We start from the raw sequence: 16,881 nt of genomic DNA on the forward strand, positions 1-16,881 counted from the left end.
AAGGCCCACCCGTACCTGGAGGTGCGAGCTGTTCGCCGCATTTTCAACTCTGCGGGCCCCACTCGCCTTATGCGAGTTTTCTCCGAACACGCTCCCTCCATCGACCATCTCCTTAAGGAGGGTGCCCTCCTCTTCCACCGCCGGTATAAGGTTGACCCCTCCCGCTCCCCACCACAATCCATTCGCTGCCAGAGGTGTCTGCGTTATAACGCACACCCAACATCAGAGTGCCGCGAGGCCCCAGTCTGCCCGCATTGTAAGCAAGCGCACTTCCTCCGGCAGTGCCCCAACCTTCAGTCTCCTCCCTCCTGCAATACCTGCAACCTCCAACACCCTACCTACTCCCAGAAATGCAAGGCTCGACCTCCTCCATCCGCTCCTGAACTCACTGTTCCTCTCCGCCCTTTGGATGACCCCACCCCTCCTGGCAATTCCCTCCGTCCTCCCCCCACCGCAGAGGACATCATCAGGTTCGTCACAATAGTGCTCCAGAACGTCCATCCCTTTCAGCGTCCCCACACCCTCCACCAGATTTCCCTCGCTGCCCGTTCCGTGTTCCACCTCAACACCTACGCCACCTATTCCCACAACCAGGCCCATTTCACCTTCTCCCGTCTCGACACCCTCGTTTAAATTCCCATTATGGCACGACAGCACCGTATCCTGTTCAATAACATCCGCTCCCTTCCCACCAACAAGCACCTCCTTATGCATACCCTTACGACCCACCGTGTGGATGCCTTCCTTCTGAACGAAACCTTTCTTCAGCCCCACCACACCGCCCACACCTCGCCCTACCTCCTTCACCGGTCTGACAATCCACTCCAGATAGCGCGTGGCGGAGTTGCCATTGGCCACCACCGCCAGATCCCTGTCCGGCTCCAACCCCTCCTTCCTGACCCCACAGAACACTTGATCCTTAGTCTCTTCTTCCCCGGCCTTACCCTTACCTGTGCCACCATCTATGTCCGCCCCGCTGCACCTATTCCTTTCGACTTCCTTTCCCACATCGACCGTACCTTCTCCTCCTACGTGATCGCCGCCGACCTTAACATCCATAGTCGTTCTGCCGCCCAGTTACGGCGGTGGCATCGGTTCCTTGCCACCCTCCAAGGCGACGTCCTTCCAATTCCCCAACACACCCGCCCTGAATCCAATACCACTCCCGATGTCGTCCTAGCCTCCCCCACCCTGCTTGGCCGCATAGCGGTGGACGTCCTTGATCCCATTGGCAGTGACCATCTCCCTGTCCTCCTCACTGTATCAGACGGTCGTCGCCCCCGTCCCGACCCGCGCCATGACCCTCCCCCGAAATATGTCCATGACTACTCCCGTGCCAACTGGAATGCCTACCGGGACTCCCTTGCTCTCCAGGTCGATAGCCACCCCCTCACCTACCACCAACCTGATGACGTTACCCGTGCTGCCTCCTTTCTCCAGCAGACCTTGTCTGAGGCCGTGGAGGCCCACGTCCCTACCATTGCCATCCATCCGCACCGCCCCACCTTACCCCCACAGGCCGTCCTTCTCCTGCGTGAATCCCGCCGGCTCTACCGTGCCTTCCTTCACACACGTGACCAGGACACACTACGACGCCACCGGCAACTACAGCGACACATCAGGAACTTACTCACGGCAAAGAAACGCCGGGACTGGCGACAGACATGCACCCGTCTTAATGCCACCTTACCTATCAACTCGTCCAAGTACTGGTCAGCCTTCCGCCGCCTTACCGGATCTAAACCCTCTCCCTACTACCCTCTCCTTCATGATGACCACCCCTTCCCTGATGCCCTTAGTAAGGCCAACCATTTCGCCTCCTACCTCTCCGATATCCTTACCATCCCTGACGATCCCCAGTTCGATTATTCCCTCTTTCCTGATGTCCGTGATCGAACTGATACCTCTGTCCCCCCGCTTGCTCCTGGCTTCCAGTACTTGGACAACATCACACACACAGAACTAAATACCCCAATCACCACTCAAGATATCATTGCTACACTTCGCCCTAAACGCAACACTGCTCCCGGTCACGATCGTGTTACTTACCGTCACCTCCGTGAAGCTCCTGCCTCCTTCCTCTCCACATTGGCCAGGCTCTACAATGTGGTCCTGTCCACCGGCTACTACCCCGACCTGTGGAAAACCTCCCGGATCCTGATGTTCCTCAAGCCCGACAAACCGCCTTCCGCTGTCTCCTCCTACCGTCCCATCAGCCTTACCTCGGTCTTCAGCAAGGTCCTGGAATCCATTCTTACCCGCCGCCTACACAAGCACCTTCACCAACACCGCCTCCTCCCCCCTACCCAATGTGGCTTTCGGCCGTCCTTCTCAGCCGATGACCTCCTCCTTCACCTCACTCACCTCCTCTCCGAACAACTCAATTCCCGTCGTTCCGCCATCTTCCTTTCCCTCGACCTCGAACGCGCATATGACCGTGTGTGGCATTCCGGTCTCCTTTTCAAGCTCCAAACCTTTGCTCTTCCTCTCAACTATGTCCGTCTGGTCGCTTCCTTCCTTTCCCACCGTCCTTCCTATGTCACCATCCACAACACTGATTCCTACACCTTCTACCCCTCCGCCGGTGTGCCCCAAGGTTCCGTCCTTTCCCCTCTTCTCTACCTCCTTTACACGGCAGACATGCCTCCACCTGCACCTCCCCTACACCTTCTCCAGTACGCCGATGACACTGCCTTCCTTGCCCTCGCTCCCACCCTGCAACGCTCCCAGCACCTTCTCCAATCCTATCTTGACCGGTTCACCACTTGGTGTAACCAGTGGTTGCTCAAGGTCAATCCTTCCAAGACCCAGGCGATCATTGTAGGCAAAACCACTCGTTCCTTCCGTCTCCTTGATTTCTATCTTACTATTTATGGCCGTCCCATCACCCTCACACCTACTCTCAAGTACCTTGGTGTCACCCTCGACCGTCGCCTCTCCTGGAACCCACATCTCCGGACGATCCAAGCCAAGGCACGCTCCCGCCTCCGCCTCCTTAAGCTCCTTTCTGGCCGTACATGGGGTCTGGACCCTTCCACCATCCTCTACACCTACAAGTCCCTCATCCGTCCTATCCTTTGCTATGCTCATCCCGCCTGGATCTCTGCCCCTCCTATCTTCTACAAGTCCATTCAGATCCTAGAACGCCATGCGCTCCGCCTCGCCTATCGCATCCGTCTCCCTTCCCCCACGCGGATCCTCTATGACCTGATTCCCTTCCCGCACCTCCTCCTTTTCCTCGAACGGTTACGGATCCTCTACACCTCCCGCAAGCTTGATCCTCCACACCCTCTTGTCTCTCCCATCCTCTCCCACCCCAACCCGCTGCCGCGCCTGCATTCCTATATCCCACCTGCTCTCCATCTTTACACTCTCCACACCCTCTCCCTCGGTGGCTTCCGTCAACTCCCCCTCCCTGATGATGCCCTCCTCCCCTCCATCTACCCCTCCTACCAACTTTGAGCCTTACCTTCCCTCTCCTCTCCTTTTCCTGTGGGCACCCTCTCTCCCTTCTCTCCCTCCCTCCCCTCCCCTTTCTCCTTGGGCTTCCACTCCCCCTACCCTCCCCCTTCTCCTCCATCCCTCTCCTCCACTGGCATCTTCCCCTCCCCCTCTCTCTCCTCTTCCCCACACCTTTTCCCCTTGGCAGGCCACGACTCTGCTGTCTTCCATCAGTTACTTTCATCGTCCTACGCCGAAGACCATCGCATGTGTTTGTGCCTCGACTCTCCTGCAGTGTGTTTGTGTTTCGTCGTTTGTGCTCCGCTGGTTCACGTGTGGCCATCTGCCATCTGCGTTTGTGCACCGTGTTTCTCCGCTTTTATCCATTGTGCTACGCACGTGACCGACTCCGTTTTAACTCTGTTTTGTCTACTGTTTGTACCCCGCCGTCTTGATTGTTTTTATATCTCACTCATCTCTGTTCTGTGTATACTCTGAGGCCGAAGAGCGGCATACTTGGTCCGCTGCCGGCCTACCTGTTTGTCACAGGTATTAAAATCACAATAAAGGAAAAAAAAAAAAAAAGAGAGAGAATCAGATGTGCCTGCAGTCACAGCATGTTGACATTACCAGAAAACGAGCTTTTAGTGAAGGTGTATTATCAGAATGGGGAATGTGCTAGTTCAGCGTTATGATCCTATGACCATAGGAAGGGGATTCGAACGGTTAAAGGTCCGTTGACAAATGCAGCTGTGGCGAGAATGATTTCGAAGTTCGAAGCTATGGGTTGTTTAGATGATAGACCCCGTAGCGGCCAACTGAGCATAAGGCATAGTGCTGCTGAGACAATTCAGGAAGAAATGGAGACTGTAGCAGGTTCGTCTATGCATGGGGAAGTCAGCACTCATGCAGTCGCACATCACACTGGCATTCCATACACTACTGTTTGGTTGGCACTTAGGCGTACCCTCCAATGCTATCTTTACAAAATCCATCCGCATCATGAACTGTTACCAGGCGATTTAGTGAAGTGAAGGGCATTTGCGGTGTGGGCGTTTCAAAAGATGGCGAAAGATGACGATTGGTTGAGTAACGTGTTGTGGATTGACGAAGCTCATTTCACACTCTGAGGGTCTGTCAATGCAGAATCTGGGTTACCGAAAATCCTAGAACTGTCGTGGAAACTTCATTGCACAATGAGAAAGTCACGGTATGTGTTGGATTTACCACATCTACCGTTATCGGGCCTTTTTTCTTTGAGGAAATGTATGATTTTGGTTTTGTAACTGCTACCGTGACGGGTGAGAGGTATGCTGATATGTTACAGAATTCCATCATCCCCAGCCTGGCTGATAAACACCTGCTGGAATGTACAATGTTTATGCAGGATGGCGCTCCACCCCATATTGCTAGATGTGTGAAAGATCTCTTGCACTCGTCGTTTGGTGATGATCATGTGCTCAGCCACCACTTTCGTCATGCTTTGCCTCCCAGGTCCCTAGACTTCAGTCCGTGTGATTATTGGCTTTGGGGTTACCTGAAGTTGCAAGTGTACTGTGATCGACCGACATCTCTAGGGATGCTGAAAGACAACATCCGACGCCAATGCCTCACCATATCTCCAGACATGCTTTGCAGTGCTGTTCGCAACATTATTCCCTGACTACAGCTATTGCTGAGGAATGATGGTGGACATACTGAGCATTTCCTGTAAAGAACATCGTCTTTGCTTTGTCTTACTTTGTTACGCTAATTATTGCTATTCTGATCAGATGAAGCGCCACCTGTCGGACATTTTTTGAACTTCAAAGTCAAATTCACTGAATTTTAGAGCCCACCATGTTAATAGACTAGAAGGATGTTTGAGTCCCGGTAACAATCTCAATGCTGCATGACACGTCACGACCTTAAACTTCCTACCATAAAAGTAACAACGAAAATACGTTACTGCATATATTACAGCCAACATCTCCTTTTCCGTTGTGGAATAATTCCGCTCTGCCCTATTTAACTGTCTAGAAGCATACGCCACCAGATGCTTCTGTCCATTCACCATTTGCCCCAAAACACATCCTACTGCGCCATTTGAAGCGTCGCATGATAAGATGAGGTCTTCTTCAAAATTCGGAACACCAACACCAGACCAGAAACTAATCTCATCTTTATTTCATCGAAAGCTTCCTGATATTCCTCCATCCATTGAAATTTAACCCCGTTCTTCAAACGCTTTAGTAAAGGCTCTGCTATTTTTGCAAAATCTTTTACAAATTTACGATAATATGAACATAACCCAATATATGACTGTAATTGCTTCTCTGTACGTGGTGTCGGAAAAATTTGAACTGCCTCTGTCAACCGAAGATCGGTTTGAACCCTTTGTTCACTAATTACATGACCTAAATATTTGACCTGCTTCTGCGCAAAATTACGTTTTTCTAAATTTAATGTTAACTGTGTCAACTACAATCTGCTAAAGACTTCTCTTAAATGCAATACATTTTCTGGTATATTATTAGAAAATACTGTAGTGTCATCTCGGTAAACCTTACATGTCTTTGGTTTGAATCCCCTTAAAATCCCATTTAATAATCGCTGAAACGTTGCTCATTCATTCTTCAACCCGAACGGCATACATTTATACTGATAGTTTCCCCCAGGAGCAGTAAAACCTGTATTTGCCTTATCTTCTGGCGCTACTTCCAACTGGTGGTATCCACTCTGTAAATCCATCGTCGTAAAATACTTACATTCGGAATCGGATACACGTCCGAAATGGTTTTCGCATTCAGAAACCTATAATCACAACAAAACCTATATTTCCTTGTACCATCCAAAGTCTTCTGAGGTACGAGAACTACATTGCTTGAATATGGACTATCTCTATGCTCTATGACTCCATCACATAGTAGTTGCTCTATAAACTCCTCTAGTAGTGGTTGCATGTGACGTGCTTCCTATATGGTTTCCTAAACACTGGTGTATTATCCTCCATTTGTATGTGATGCTTCGTAACCAGTGTTGCCGATAACCTACCCTACGTTCTGAAAAAATCGCTAAATGTCAATAATAATTCCTCCAATGCGACCCTGTTGTCTCCCTGCGATTGCTGTAATTTTGCCCTTAATTTCGCTGCATCGACGTTTTGCTTATGGCTCGCCTCTAAATCCTCCCTACTGAGGTCATATTCATCAAAAAATCCCTTTCGTGAAGCTAAAATCCGCTCTGCTGAAGTTATCTATACTTACAGGAACTCTATAATCTCCTTCCACATAACATGCGTGAGCTAAACTCCTCCGCTCAAAACAGTGCGCATTATCCAGCTCCTCATTACTCAAGAGTGGCTCCACCATGTACAACGTATCCCCTGGTAATTCCATATTTATCGAAACCCAAACTACCTTCCCTGTTCCTGCCGGTATGTTATCCTGCTGATCGACCTTTAATGAGTGCGTTCGCAGTTTAGCTGGCTTCACCTCTATGTCAAGTGCACCTTGCGACATTCGTCCATTTGCAACCCTTTCCCCCATGCCAAACATTGTTCCATGAAATTCCACTGTTTGTTTGCCAACGATCTATCCTAGCATGATGTTTGTCAAGGAAGTCCAGTCCGAGAATCACCGAATACCCCTCACTACACGTGGTAACACGTCTACCTGCTCACTAAACTTAGTTCCTGCGATCACAAATTGAAGTACCATCGTACCCAGTGACTCCACTTTATTATCTCCCACACCACGTAACCTATAACGTGGTAGCTCAAGCCTTCTCCTGCCAACTGGGTCCAGACTAATGCGCCCATGTCAACCAGAAACCTTTGTTCTCTTCCGTTCGCCAAGCCTAATAAGCAGCATTTCGTCTGTGCGCCTACAAGCTCATTACCTACTTTCACTGGCACTGCTCTCTGACGATTGAAGCAACCCCGTTCCCGTTTAACGGCTGCCGCCGCCGAGGTTCCCCCCTACTTTTACTCCTGCAGTTCACTGCCCGATGACCCACCTTCCCACATGAGTAACACAGCAACTGACGCTGACATTGCCTCCTAATGTGCCCTACCTGGCCACAACCAAAACACTTAATTTCCGCTGCCAGAACTCTATGCTCCACACTTTGCCTCGTCGCATAATCTACCTCCTCTATGTGGCAATCCTCAGAGCCGCCGCAAGATCACTGGCATTCTTCATTTTCACCCGACGTGACATCTCCGGCGGTACTACCCGCAAAAACACATCTAATGCCCTGTTCTCGGCCTCTTGTAACAATACTCTATGAGGCTACCCATTCTCTGACATTTCGACCGTTTGTGCATTCAGTTTTCGAATCCTGTCTGATAAAACCTCCACAGACTCATTTCTCCTCATAACTAATGCACTTAATTTTTCGCAAAAAATACCTGGTACTGCCCTGATGTTGATACCTCTGGCGTAACCCAGCCTCAAGCTCTGAAAACGTCCCCACATTGTTCACTGTTTCATGGTACAATATGTGCGACTTGGCCTCCAGTATTAAGTGTAACTTCGCCACTCTCAACATTACAACAACCGACCACCCATTGGCCTCGGCCATTGTGATAATGTCATTAAGGAATACCGACACATCCTCTGTTGCTTTACCCGAAAAGGGATTAATCAATGCTGCAATTGCCAGGTCAAAAGGTCAATGACACTCCACGACCTGTAATTTACTTTCATCCAACGTCCATTCCCCTACTCGCAATGCCTCAAATCTCCCTGCTAATTCTTCGTATTTTTCTTTGTCACTTATCCTCACCTCTGACAATACCCGAATTTGCTCTGTTAGAGCAGCTACAGCTTCCGCTGTGGTCACTGCCGCAGCCTCCTCTGCTTGCCGTGTTTTCACCATTCTGGCTTATAGCTCCTCTGTTGCCATTAATTTCACTCTGCTACCCCTTAAACGTAGTTCTTGCGGCGAATCGTCGCCCATCTACATTCTGAACAATTTCGCACCAAATGACCAAATATCTTACAAATAAAACAAGTTTTTGGCACCCACTTTGTACACAGGAATCTGTGGCCTGAGAGGTTACAAAAATTACGTCGCTTAGGCACTATGTTATCATGTCCCCCTCTTCCCCTGAATCTAGATAAATCTACAGGACCCTCCGGCCTTACAAAAGACCCCTTTAAAAAGTCTATCCTAATTCATACTTAACCCTTCAAAACACAAAAGGATGACACATAAACAATAAATCAAACATCACTCACCACTCCACATCATGCACGTGTGCAGGTGAACAGTCCTGTGTTCCTCCCTATACTGGTATGTCCCTATACTGGTATGGACGAACACCTCCCGAACAACAAGACGTAACAAGAAGTGTACGACCACCTGTCATGAACGCAATCAAACACCTCAACTACCCCTTTACATAGGCACCACCTACTTGCCTGACCTAAGATGTGGGAGTGGAAATTCGGTACCAGCGTTGCACCACTTCTGACACCACCATTGCAGGCTCATGGGGTTGAACCCGCGACTCCAGATGGCAGAACTAAAAACGGGACCCAGTGCGGCAGGCTGAGCAAGTTCAAGAGCGTCAAGGGGCAGTGCAGAGCGATACAGCCGTATTCGGTAACATCTGTTTATTCCGACAATTTATAGTACTCAATGGGTGAAATGTAGTGTCGGCGTGCCGTCCGAGCGCTGTCGTGTGAGTCCAGCCAGTTCAGCAGACTGTCGTGTGAGTCCAGCCAGTTCAGCAGACTCCTGGTATGCTGATGCCGCTGCTGCTGTCATCAAGGCCAGCCTGCTTTGCAACTCGCGCTGCGCTGCTGCCCACGTTTCCAGTCGCTGCTATAGTCCCTGGTCCTCGCCGCCCTCGACCCCATTTGGATTGCTTTGTCTAACCGTGGGATGAAGGTAGGTGTATTGGTCACCCGTGGCCCTCGGGCCGCCGCAGCTCCCAGGACAGGACCAGACTCGAACCTGCGCCCTCGTCGATGCTGTGCCACAACTTGCTGCCAGTGCTGCTTGCCAGATGGCAACACCCGCCACTGTCTCTGGCGCTGCTACAGTACTGCTGCGCCTTCCGCAGCGTACGCCTCGCCCGGACCCCAGTACGCCAGGTGCGAAGTGAACGTGGCCCGTCGACTCGAGTGAAACCGAGCACCTCCTGGACCTGCTGCAGCTTGCTGTCACTGCCCTCTTTCATGCAGACCATGCGATCTCCAAGTTCCAGGCTGCCGTTCCGTCCCGCCCTGGTGTTGTGTCCCCAGAGGCGGAATATAACCCAAACAAGTACATAGAAAACCGAATACAAGTTTATGCACAATACTTATAACATTGCTGCCAGACTGGCCCCTATAAGTGTAGACCAGCACATGTCTGTCCCATCGCTCGACTGACCTGGCACGCTGTATCCCAAGCTAAAATTGCCCGTCTGTTTATATTGGTTTCTCCCTCGCTTCTGATGGCGTGTCAGAGAGGGAAAGGCAGGAATAAATTCCCAAATGTCAGCCATTTACAAATTGCCAATCTTGGCTCTGGCCTAGTGCCCCGCCTCATACATTGCAATAACTTAACTTACAGGAACGCTCCAGTTTCCTGCCCTGTTGTTGCTCCACTCAAAACAAATCGTGCATGCAATACTGCCGTTGCAGCTCCACACCTGCGAGTGCCATGTTTACCTTGCCTGGCCTGTTGGCTGTCAACTGTTACCACACTCTGCCAGCGGCCCCAGACTTCATCGCGCAACCATGCCTTCATTGAGTTTTGATAAAATTTCCCTTTCCCTCCACTATGACTGAGACTAGCATAGCACAACTAATATTTAGAGTTTCTGCTTGAGATCTGGCGTAACATGTTTTCTTTTAGAAGACATGTTCAAATGTGTGTGAATTCCTGAGGGACCAAACTGCTCAATTCATCAGTCCTTAGACTTACACCGTACTTAAACTAACTTATGATAAGAACAACACACACACCCATGCCTGGGGGAGGACTCAAACCACTGGCAGGAGGGGCCGCACAATCCGTGACATGATGTCATGATTCCTTGATGTGAATCCACGATTCTGAACTGTAAAGAAAGTACAATTTCAAATACAGTGTATAAAACATAGTTTAACTAACCATTTTTGTGCACGATAATTCATTGTGCACTTGTTTTTGGATGTGCCCTGGATTACTGAGAGGCCAGACTACTGAGAGCTGGATTAGCGAGAGGCTAGTGTAAGTGCATAAAACTTCTCTTGCGATTTTCTCCGTTTTGCCAGAATAGTAGACCTTCCTGCTTTCACATTATCTTGTTCTAATGGCATACTAAATGTGTACAAAGTTTGAAGTAAATCTGCGATCCCAGTGCTGTGGCCTCCCGTTGTGAGTATGGCTTAAGCACTCATCACCATAGGCTTCCTGCATCATTTGTTGTGTTTCTGTAAAGGTTTACTTGAGTTAAATGCAAAATTTAATTCAGACATGTTGCTCCTCTGACTCATCTCAAAATTTGCAAACTATGTGACACAAAAATGTTATGCTCAGTGCAGCATTGACTAATAACGAATAGATGTACACAGGGATTACAACTTGATAATAAATTCAGTTGGGAGGAGCACACCACAGAACTGCAGAAACGCCTTAACAAATCTGTATTTGCAATTCGAGTGTTAGCAGACATAGGCGACATAAAAGTGAAAAAGCTTGCATACTTTGCCTACTTTCATTCCATAATGTCATATGGTATAATATTTTGGGGTAACTCTTCAAGTCAAACAAAAGTTTTCAGAGTCCAAAAGCGTGTAATACGTATTATTTGTGGAGTAAACTCACGGACGTCCTGTAGAAACCTCTTCAAAGAACTGGGTATACTGACTACTGCCTCTCAGTATATTTACTCCTTAATGAAATTTGTCCTAAATAATATATCTCTTTTTCCAACAAATAGCTCAGTTCATACATACAATACCAGGAACAAAAATGATCTGCACAAGGACTTAAAAGCACTTACTATAGTTCAAAAAGGGGTCCACTACTCAGGAACACTCATCTTCAATAATTTGCTAGCAAACATAACAAAATTTAGTTACAAATAGAGATCAGTTTAAAAGGAGCCTGAAAGACTCACTAGTGGCCAACTCCTTCTACTCCATTGACGAATTTTTTAATAGAAACAAATGATGTGTTGTATATATTTATGCTATTAGTATTGTTATTTCAGCTTAAGAAAATTTAAATAAAAAATAAAAAAAGGTGACATGTTCCACATCCACGAGGATCTCCTCAACACGGATCTATGGAACGAAAAACTAATCTAATCTAATATAGTGAAACTTCCGCCAGTTACACATTAAACACAGATACATGCACGGATGCCAACAGCATTTCGCTCCAACTCACGATTGGCGCAAAATTGCGAATCTTCCGGAATTTTTTGGACAGACTCATACTATGAATTTTAAAGATTAGATTAGATTAGATTCAGACCCAGAAATGAGATGATTCTCGTTGGCGTGGAACAAGTTAGGAAGCAGAACATAAAAAAATAAAACGTTTGAACATAATACTCACTACCCTGATCATTTGACAGGAGATCATCAAAATAGGTGAATACATTATTGTAAACTGGAACTGATGATATTTACAGAATTAATAAACTGTCAGAGTGAAACGTTGTTATGCACTTTTAATAATTTTATCATACACAAAATACCTAATCTTGTGACCATGTGCTGTCAAAACAGAAATCTAGCAGACGTTTTTACTTAAGCTGGTCTAACAATCCCTGCTAAGATTTTCATCTATGTAGTAGGAGGAGTTGCCTATTATAAAATCTTCCGAACTCTGTTTAAACTGTGCTTTATCTGAAACCAAGTTGTTAATGGTTGCTGGCAATTTATTGAAAATGTGTGTTCCTAAATACTGGACCCCTTTTTGTACCAAGGTAAGTGATTTTAGGTCTTTGTGTGGCTTTTCCTAGATCCTAGTATCGATACTATGCATTGAGCTGTTGGCTGGAAATAGAGATGTATTATTTCCAACAAATTTCATTAAGGAATAAACATACTGAGGACCTGTGGTTAGAATACAAAGTTCCTTGAGCAGATTTCTACGTGATTTTCTTGAAGTTAAACCACAAATGATTCTTGTTACATCCTTTTGCACGCTAAAAACGTTTGCTCGGTTTGATGAGTTACCTCAGAAAATGATCACATATGGCACAATAGAATGAAAATAAACAAAATATACAAGTTTTTCACATGTATATCTCCTGCATCGGACATCATTCTCAGTGCAAATACAGACTTTTTAGGCGCTTCAGCAATTCTGTGGTATGCCCTTCCCAACTGAATTTAGGATTTAGTTGTAATTCCAGAAATTTAACATTGTCAACCTCTTCGATCTGCATGTCTGCATATGTTATACACACGCTGAAAGTAAATCTCTTACAGGTTATAAACGGTATATACTGCGTCTTTTAAAGTATAATGATAATGAATTAGATTTAAACCATTTATGTCAGTGAAAATATGATTAGCAGCCATTTCTAAAGCTGTACTTGACTTACAACTTATTGCAATGTTTGTATCATCTGCAAACAAAACAAACTTAGCATCTGACAATGTATCAGATGAGCAATCACTAATTTACATAAGAGCAACAGATCCAAGATGGAACCTTGACGAACACCACATGTAACTAATTCGCAATCAGATGACACCATAATATTCTAATTTACTTAGAGGAATGCAGTGATTCACAGAGTCAAAGGCTTCTGACATGTTACAGAAAATGCCAGTAGCCTCTAATTTGTTATCTAATGAATTAAGTACATTCTCACTTTAAGTGTAAATAACTATATCTATATCAGAACCCTTAAGAAACCCAAACTGTGACTTGTACAATATACTGTTTGTAGTCAGGTGTTTAAGGAGACACTTGAACACAACCTTTTCAAACATTTTTGAAAAAGCCAGCAAAAGTAGTGAAATTGGTCGATAGTTTGATGGTATCTCTTTATCCCCATTCTTGTAAAGGGGCTTAACTTCGGAATATTTTAGCCGATCTGTAAATGTTCGACTGATAAGCGAATTCAACTCACATGAGCACACTTCTTTTCATATTTTATCACATTCACAAGAATACTTAGATTTTAAGAATTTAATGATGGATACTACTTCTTTGGGAGATGTGAGTAGCATTTCCATTTTACTGATGATTTTTTTAAAGACTGGTTTCAGATACTCCATTGCACTGTCCATCGAACCTGATAACCGCAAGCTGTCAGTAACAGAAACAAAGTGCTTGTTTAACAGATTTTCAACACTATATGCACTTGTTACCAGTGTCTCATTTATTTTTACAGCTATCTGTTCCTCTTGCTTTTTGGCCCCACCTGTCTCTGTCATTACTATATCCCATACTGTTTTTATTTTGTTGCCTGATGTAATTATCTTTTCCTCATAACAAAAGCTGCTTTGATTTCTGAATTACTTGCTTCAATATTTAGCAGTATTCTTTGTAATGCGTTACAATGCTAATATCAGAGCTGTTCCTAGATAGTAGATACAGTCCCTTTTGTCCCACAGTATATCTTTATTTCTTGTGTAATCCATTCTTTATTTTTAGACTTCTGTTTGATTTCAGTTACCTTTAAGTGAAAACAATTTTCAAAGGAGGACTTAACTTTATTAATGAATGCTTTGTATTTTCCATTTGAGTCAGAAATATTAGAAACGCCTATCTAGTTCATGTCTATGGACAATCTCCCAAAATTCTCAGTTTTTAACTGATTTATTGTCCTCCTGTACGCAGATGTGATAGATTTTTTTTTCATCCTGACAAGTTTCAACATTTAACACAAGGTGCTGCATGTCATGATCAGATAGCTCATTTACTGTTGGTTTTGGGGTATGACTTTTTCCCTAGATTTCTCTACAAGGATATTTTCAATAACAGTCTCAGAGCATTTACATACGCTAGTTGCAAAGTTCACAGCTGGAACTAAGTTGAATGACAATGTTACTGATCGCAATGACTGTTCACTGACAGAGATTTTCAGTAAATCCACATTAAAGTCACCAGCAACCACTATTTCCTTGTTTTTTACTGTGAGATGGGTAACAAAACGAAACTATTTGTAACAAATAACTTACAACACACAACTGATATCAACCACGAAAGACACATCCAAACAAAATATGTAGATCCGAGCATGACCACTCTGGAGGAAAAAGGCTGGGGGGCATGTGATCGACAATGGACAGATGATGTCACCTGTCAAAACTTCCATCTTGAGAAACCTTGACAGTGCTGTGACATGACATGGCAGGATGGGACAGCCACTGTCTATGCCACCATTTGAAATGCATTGCAGAATGTCTTGGTGGGACATGATGTGGCAGACAGTGTGAATTGGCCGCTGATCATACTATAGTCCATTTACAATTAGTTGTGAATTTTGATGTATGGCTCACTAGAGGAAACATGATGCCATATCCCAGGTAACTCCAATGGTGAACGAGCTTTCCCTGCCATGTTGCCAGCAGTTCAGATGGGAAGGCGTCCCTCTTGCCACACTATGGATAAACAGTACCACATGGTGTCACACATTACATTCGTCAGCTCTCGTTGTAAAGTCGTATTTTCTGGCGTTGTAGTGATTTGCAGGTACTGTTAACAAGTGATTTCTGTTGGCATTGCATTGATAACGACAGTGATGTACTAGTGAATAAGATAGTCGCAATAGAAGTGTCATCGATTAACACATTCACTAGCTGCTAAAGTAATGTTCCGCTGAAAAATATCCCTCTGTATTCGACAGTAGTAATGGACAATACATCACACCACTCTGTTGGGATGGAAAAGTTCTAAAAATGCAGTAGAAGAAAGCCGGTATTTTACTCTGAATACATATAAAATAATGTTGCTGGGGTAAAGTTGAACCTAGCATGTATAAGGCGACGTTACTGCAAATTGTAGCCAAAAACTCAACGCTACCAGCTCGACCAGCTAGCTAACTCTAAAGGACATAATTCAACCAGGCTTCCTCCGTATTATGCTCACTTAAATCCCATTGAGAGTACATGGGACTAGGAGAAAAGGAATGAAGCAAAAAAAAAAACAAAGTTTATCCTGAAAAGAGATAGAAATGCTAATAAAAGCAGCTATTGCAAATGCTAAACCACAGGACTAATCTCGAATTTTAAGCCAAACTAAGAAGGTAACTGAGGAGATATGGATTCATGAAGAACTGTGACGAGTTTTGAGGACTATATAATTCTCTTGTTGCCATGTTAAAATCTGCTTCTTTTGCCAAAATGCAGCTGAAATTGCAAAATAACCCTCAAACAGTGTATTATTAAAGTCTCTAGTTGCTTGAATATAGCTGCAGACAAGGAAGCTTCACGTATTAATATGGCAAATTACTCTCTTCCTTCCGTGCTATCATTTGCCAAAAACTTATATCAAACCGTTTATAAAATATGGGGGGTTTATGAATATTTGATTCTGGCTTTTCCTTTGGTGCACGAGTTCTTCACGGAGTGCCAGAGTGCTGTACGTACATTTCATTTTTTCAATATTGGAGACAGACAGCGATATCCTTTGGAATTTAAAGAATGTATGTTATCTACATTTCATACGCAGAAACATATGACCTAACATGTATCAAACGCAAATTTCTTGTACCTAATATCGAAATATCACAATAACCCTATCCATTAACGAAGTGATAGGCAGCTCATCATGAAGCTGGCGAATTAAGCAATACGATAAGCAAGAATCAGAGCTTATTACCAAATAGTTTCTTTAAAATTGTTTGCGAAAAATTGCAGATCGATCAGCATTCATGGTTTGCTGTTCACGCCGAGTAGGCTACTGGTCGCTCAGCTCACGCTGGCAGCTACACTTCCTCCACTCGTTCGACACTGAACTGTCAAAAGCCGCACTATAGACGGAACTTTAATACAATTCGCTTTGCTTAGCCCACCAAAGGGTGAAAGTGAAATTGTGAAATACATTCTATGACACAAACAGTCTTGTATATAGCATTAGAATTAAGAAACTAGAGTTGATAAAATTGATTAATCGCCAAAGCAGTCTTAATTACGGATTTCCGTGATAAATTTTGCGTAATAAACTGCTGAGAAGTGAAACAATAGGAAAATCTTGTCAAACCATTGGCATTTATTTGCAGCGAAAATATATGCATACAAACAAATTAAAAAAATTGTTCATAAAGCAATACACGAGTCCTTTATATCTTATTCATTGCATTTTGTTGCTTGTTTCTAAGTACTAAATGTCAAAATACTGTATTTTGTCCTTAAATGGAACGACTCTGTCACCGTTTAAAAATGTCATTAATGAAAATTGCTTCATCAATTTCCTCTTTGTCCAGACATTGTAAAACCAAAACCATTTTTTTGCTTTCTGATATCTGCTCTCTCTTGTGGGAGAACACTCATAAAAAAAATTCAAATTATC

Source organism: Schistocerca gregaria, chromosome 4, assembly GCF_023897955.1.
Source record: "Schistocerca gregaria isolate iqSchGreg1 chromosome 4, iqSchGreg1.2, whole genome shotgun sequence".
Classification (NCBI taxonomy): Eukaryota; Metazoa; Arthropoda; class Insecta; order Orthoptera; family Acrididae; genus Schistocerca; species Schistocerca gregaria.